The sequence below is a fragment of the Dermacentor silvarum genome, chromosome 10, assembly GCF_013339745.2.
Source record: "Dermacentor silvarum isolate Dsil-2018 chromosome 10, BIME_Dsil_1.4, whole genome shotgun sequence".
In the NCBI taxonomy this organism is placed as follows: Eukaryota; Metazoa; Arthropoda; class Arachnida; order Ixodida; family Ixodidae; genus Dermacentor; species Dermacentor silvarum.
The window spans coordinates 35,057,756-35,064,473 of NC_051163.1; positions in this window are offsets into that span (position 1 = coordinate 35,057,756).

Genomic DNA, 6,718 nt, shown 5'->3' on the forward strand with positions numbered 1-6,718 from the left:
TTATGGTTTTCTTAAAATTAGGCACTGGGAGGCACGTGAAGACCACCTGCGCAAATAAGTTGTGTGGCCAGGGGGACACAAAGTGAGATAATTACTGCTGTCAGCAGCCGAATTAACTAAAATTGAATAATTAACTTTTTATTGACTGCAGTAAGAAACACGACTGCCTCTATGTTTTCATACAAACATACCCACTTACTGCAGTCGACAAAAAATGACTGTTCAATTTTAGTTAATTGGGCTGCTCACAGCAATTCTTATCATCTCACTTTGTGCTCCCCGGGCTACATAACTTATTTGCACAGGTGGTCTTCGCGTGCCTCCCAGTGCCTAATTTTAAAAAATGCTTAAAGCTTAGTTTTGAACACCCTGTATTATCAAGCACAGCCGCCAAGCACATGGCTGTATTGGGTAACGTCCTTTTCCTATAAGCTCGGAGAAACCGATATCTGGCTTCGCTACAGGTCTTCTTCCTCTTTCTGGGGTTTTACGTGCCAAAACCAGTTCTGATTATGAGGCACGCCGTAATGGAAGGCTCCGAAATAATTTTGACCGCCTGCGGTTCTTTAACCTGCACTACAACGCAAGAACACGGGCGTTTTTGCATTTCGCCTCCATCGAAATGCGGCCGCCGCGGCCGGTATTTGATCCCGCGATCTCGTGCTCAACGCCTGAGCTGACTGAGCCACCACGGAGGGCTACAGGTGTCGCTTTAGCCCTATAAAACGCGAGTTTATCGTGAGGAAAAACGGTAATTTTCGGTAAATAAGAAAGGCTACTATCATCATCATCATCATTGACAGAAGCTGACCCCCCCCCTCAGAAAAAAACCTGGATCCGCCCCTGGTCACAATGTACAAGCACAGAAAACCTGTCGCAAAACACGTTTCACGTGGTTTCATCTTACTTCGCCAGCTGACAGACCTAAACGTGTCGGCTGATAGGCGCCGTACACACCGAAGAGTTCGGGTTTGGAGAGGGATGCAGCCTTAACGATGGTCTGTCCATCTCTCTCTGATATATATAGCCAAGCAGTCGTATAGGCGCTCTGTAGCTATACAATCTATAGGAACAAAAAGATTACTGGCAACTCATTTTCTAGGAGTAACTGCTTGTTTCAAATATAACGGATTCTTTAGAGTAGCCCCCATCTCCCCACTATTTCGTTCTTCAGGAGGTGCAGCCTCCCTGAGCAAGAATAAGTGCTCCGAAATGACCTTCAATTAGGAGGACAAATAGTTCCTTTGGTATGCGTTTGGTATGCGTTATATACACAACACAGGACAAGTACTTCATCGCGCGGGTGAAACACGCCGATAAATGATACAGAACAGATCGTTTGAGGACATTTTGGTCCAACATATAGAGTCGCGAGGGTGCGCCTCGAGCGCTTCCGCTGTTAGCGGCTCCATGCCATGGTATGTCGGTAGCCCTAATACGTGTTCCGTTCAGGCTCGAACTCTCTGATTCTCGTAAATAACCGTTCATCGACAGCCCATTCGACATCACCGCAACGACAAGTTATATATATATATATATATATATATATATATATATATATATATATATATATATAAACACGTTCTCGTTACGCACCCACCCGAACAAGTTCAGGCCGGCGACATGCGAGCGCAGCAGTGCATGCAACGTTTCAACGCGACACGATGCAGTGCGAATCAGCCCTAACGAAAGGTAATGGTAACAAAACGGCCGAATTGTTATTGCTGGAAAAACAGTCCAGCGCATAGAACGAGGACACCAAAAGAGACAAAGAATGCACTATACCGGGCAACTTTCGATCGACACCCCCCGTTTAGTCCATGACTCTTTATTACTTATTTGTCGTATTCGTCTCATGTACTGTCCATGTAGTAGTAACACAAAGTGCAACAGTCAGCATAAAAACAGAGAAACGCACAACAAGAAGCGTGGGCGCATCATCATCATCATAAAAACTTTATTATATAGACTGGGGAGTTTGGAGCACGCAGGCTCCAGGGCCCCCGCACGACCCCACGGCACTCAAGCGTTTATGTTAGTCCGGTCCATAACGCTGGCAGCCCGGTCAGTGGCAATGGTCTGCACGACCGGGTCTCCGGAGCGGAGCAGGGTCTCCCAGTCCTCCCAAGTCTTCAGGTGCTCTAGGCCCCGCGGGGGAGGATCCGCCGGGCAATGAGAAAGGAGATGGAGAGCAGAAGCGCGAGGTTCCGGACAGAGAGTACAGGCCGAAGTGAGGAAAAGTGGGTGATAGTGAGAAAGAATGAGAGGAGAAGGGAGAGTGTGTGTCTGTAATTGGCGCCAAAGGGTTGCTTGTCGATTGCTAAGGGATTCGTGCGGTGGAGGGTACAGCTGGCGCGCCGCCTTGGAGGCATGCGTCAGCTCGTTGAAAGTGTGCGCGCGCTCCTTCGTGAATCCCGGATCGGAGGCCGCAAGAGCCCGGTTTAAAGAACCTCGGGCTAAGAGGTCTGCGGCCTCGTTTCCAGGATTCCCGCAGTGCGCGGGCACCCAAATCAGCTCCACATGACGGGGCGGGGGCGCGGCGGGCGAGTCCAGTATGCAAAAAGCAGGAACGTGGACTCGGCCTCGTGCGAAATTTAGGATTGCAGTTTTGGAATCTGATAAAACATACCGGGCTTCTGTGTTGACGATGGCCAGGGCAATGGCAGCTTCCTCTGCAGCTTCGGGAGAGGTGTCTGGGGGGAGTGTGTGTATTCCGATGGGGGAGAGAGTGTTATCCACCACCGCAGCGACCGCTTCATCGCCCGTGCAGGCTGCGTCCACCCATATGGCGTCCGGCTCCGAGCCGTAATATCGGTGGAGGGCTGCAGCGCGAGCTCTGCGGCGCTTATGGTGGTGGTCGGGGTGCATGTTACGGGGAAGTGGCTTAATGAGAAGTTCGCGGTGTAAGGGTCTTGATATGGGGCGTAATGTCGGATCGTTGGCCGGTATCCGGATTCCAAGGGAATGCAGGATGCACCGGCCAGTGTCGGTTTGTGTGAGACGAAGGTATTGTGCTTGGCGGTGTGCGTCTACAAGTTCCCCGATTGTGTTGTGGAGGCCAAGTTGTAAGAGTCGGTCGGTAGGTGTATTTATGGGAAGGTGGAGGGCGACTTTGTATGCTCTACGAATGAGAGCATCCATGGCGTCAGTTTCACGACGAGAGAGCTGGAGGTAGGGGGTGGAGTAGAGCACACGGCTGAGCACAAAGGCGTGAACAAGGCGGCATAGGTCACGCTCCCTCATGCCCCTGTGGTGGCACGAGACCCGGCGGATGAGGTGCGAGATCGCCCCCACCACTTGCTTGAGTCTGCGGAGTGTAGTAGTGTTCTTCCCGTCACTCTGGATAAGCATACCCAATATCCGGAGAGTTTTCACCTCTGGTACCGGTCTGCCTTCCAGTTCGATGACGATGGGGGAGCAGGGTGAGTTGCGGTTCTTGGGACGGATGCAGAGCATCTCGGACTTCTCTGGGGAACAAGAAAGTCCTACGCTGACTGCATAGTTTTGGGTCAGATTGGCGGCTGCTTGGATAGTGTCCTGTATGGTACCATCACTGCCATGGGTAGTCCATAGCGTGATGTCGTCAGCGTATAGAGTATGTTTCAGGTGAGGAACGATTGCCAATTGTCGTGCTAGGGGGAGTGGGCGCATGTCGCCTGCACTGAGCGCTGTTTTGCACTGGCTGCATAGCGTAGGCCTTGCGCGGCCCGATGTGGAATAAATACGTCGGCATAGTTGGTTCCATGCAGTTGCCACGTTCCATTGGCGGTCTATTCCGATGCTCAACTTTGCATGCTCGCCTTGCATTTTCTTTCCCCAGAGCGTCGGTATTGCCTTGCCACGTGTCGTCCGAGCCACTGTATATACAGTGCCGTGGACGCACACGCTCACTGTCACACTCGCGTTTTTTTATTTTTTGTTTTTGTTTCGCTCGAACGTGCCGTGTAGCACGTTTTCCACACGTGCTTCGTTCCGCGATACGCACTGGCTCTCGGGTATACAGGGGCCTGTGAAGGTGGTCGGTAGGGCCGCGTTGAACGTCGCTTGCTATTCGGATGCTCTTTTTTAAAAGGTAATGGCTTTCTCGAGCTCTATCACCTGTTTTCGTGGTCACAGTAAACGAATTTACACCCTTAAGAGTGCATCGGTCTACTATCGGCACTGTAAACTAATTTACACCCTTAAAGGTGCATTGGTCTAAATCGGCACTGTGAACTAATCTACACTCTTCAGGGTGCATCAGTCTATAATCGGCACTCCAAACTAATTTACGTCTTTACGGGTGTAAATCGATCTATAATTCGCCCCCTTAAGCTTACACACTTATAGGTGTGAGGGCGTGATTTATAGACCGATATACGTCATTGTATATCGAGAAAAAAAAATGGAGCTGGGCAGGCCATGTAATGCGTACACAGGATGGATAACCGGTCGACCATTAGAGTTACAGAATGGATACCTGCAGGACAAGGGAAGCGCAGTCGAGGACGGCAGAAAACTAGGTGGGGTGACGAAGTTCGGAAATTTGCAGGCGCAAGTTGGAATCAGCTAGCGCAAAACAGGGGTAATTGGAGATCGCAGGGAGAGGCCTTCGTCCTGCAGTGGACATAAATATAGGCCAATGATGATGATAATGATACACCCTTGTGCTTCGTTAAGGGCGTAAATTAGTTTACATGTGTGGTCGGACTTTGACCGCCTTTACGCAGGCGCCGATTCAAAGGGCGCGTGCTCTCGAGCGAGAGGTTAGGTTAGGTTAGGTTAGGTTACGTTAGGAGGCGTCTGAAGGCTTGGATGCTGTGATGGCGCGCCCGGTAAGGACAGCCCTTGTCCGCCGCCCTCTCCTGCTCTGGCGGCTGCGCGGGAGAGGAGGATATTGCAGTCGCCTTCGACACCGGCGCTCGCGACGCTGAGACAACATACGTCTATTGCGAATCCGCTTGCATGTAAATACACCTTTACTATACCGCTACAGATGCGCTGGTTAACGACCCTGTTCACTACGCAATTACACAATGAAAAAGAAGATTAGCTCTACCTAAATATTCCCACCGAAACATATGTACGCCTCCATGCAAGCGAATAATTCATTTAATAAAAGCGAGTAGCTTTCTAGACGCCGTTCGACTATTCGCTTACATTTTCAATCATCGTCCATAGTATCAGAACAATCTTATGAGGTTGTCCAGTCAAATTAGGGGTGGTACGCATTCTCGGATGATGCACTTTCAGGTATATAATTTCACTACATGCTTAAAAGAAGTATTCAAGCTACTAGACTGGGAAGTCTTAGGAGTGAGGCTCAACGGCGAATGTCTCAAAAACCTTCGGTTTGCAGATGACATTGTCCTGTTCAGCAACACCGGGGATGAACTGTAATGAATGATTCAGGACCCTAACCAAAAAAGTGTAAGAGTATAGGGTTGAAGATTGATATGCAGAAGACAAAGGGAATGTCCAATAAACCTCTAGAGTCCATACAGGAGTACGTTCATCTAGGTCAATTACTCACGGGCGACTCTGATCATGAGAAAGAAATTTACAGAAGAATAAAATTGAGTTGGAGTGCATATGGCAGGCATTGCCAAATCCTGACTGGGCGCTTACTACTGTCATTGAAAAGAAAAGTGTACAATCATTGCATTCTACCGGTGCTAACATATGGGGCAGAAACTTGGAAGTTAGCACAGAAGCTCGAGAACAAGTTAAAGACAGCACAAACAGCAATGAAACGAAAAATGTTAGGCCTAACGTTAAGAGACAGGAAGAGATGGGTGTGGATCAGAGAGCAAATGGGGATAGCAGATATGATAATGGGCATTAAAAGAAAGAAATGGAGCTCGGCAGGCCATGTAATGCGTAGGATGTATAACCGGTGGACCATTAGAGTTACAGAATGGATACCAAGAGAAGGGAAGCGCAGTCGAGGACGGCAGAAAACTAGGTGGGGCGATGAAGTTAAGAAATTTGCAGGCCCAAGTTGGAATCAGCTAGCGCAAGAGAGGGGTAATTGGAGATCACAAGGGGAGGCCTTCGTCCTGCAGTGCACATAAATATAGACTGATGATGATGATGATGACGATGACAGTGCACGTAAATCTAAGTACACGAGCGTTATTGCGCTTTGCCCCAACCGAAATGCGGCCGCGGCCGATTTAAAACCTCGATATCGAGCGCAGCAGCGCAACGTCATAGCCACTCAGATACCGCGGCGACTCGCAGACGAAACAAAAACCAGTTGTAGTTATAGTTCGTTATTGTTCCCAAAAAGTAAGCTGTGTTCCCCGGAAACTAATAAGAAAGGAATTACAAAAAAGTTGTCGCAGTTTCACCTGAAAGGCGAAGCATCAATTGCGATAGCAAATTTGTAGAGAGCTATACGGAGTAATGATAATAGCTTTATCAGCTGTATAAACTTGGACATGCAGCAGCACCGGCCTCACGCAGAACTTGTCGACGCCGTCGGTGTTTTGCCCGCGTTCGCACAAAATGCGTGCGGCGTTGGTGACTGTTGCCGGAGCCTCTGATATAAATAGGCACTTGGTGCCGCATCTAACCGTCGCCTCCCCCCCCCCCCCCCCCCCCCCCCCCCGCCACGGCCTTTCGCACGTCGGAAGAAGGCGCGTTTGCTCTACATATATGGTGATGGTAAAGGAGGAAAGAGACGCCTACTTCTGCAGACCTTAAGCATAGAGAAAGAAAAAAAAAAAAGTTTCTC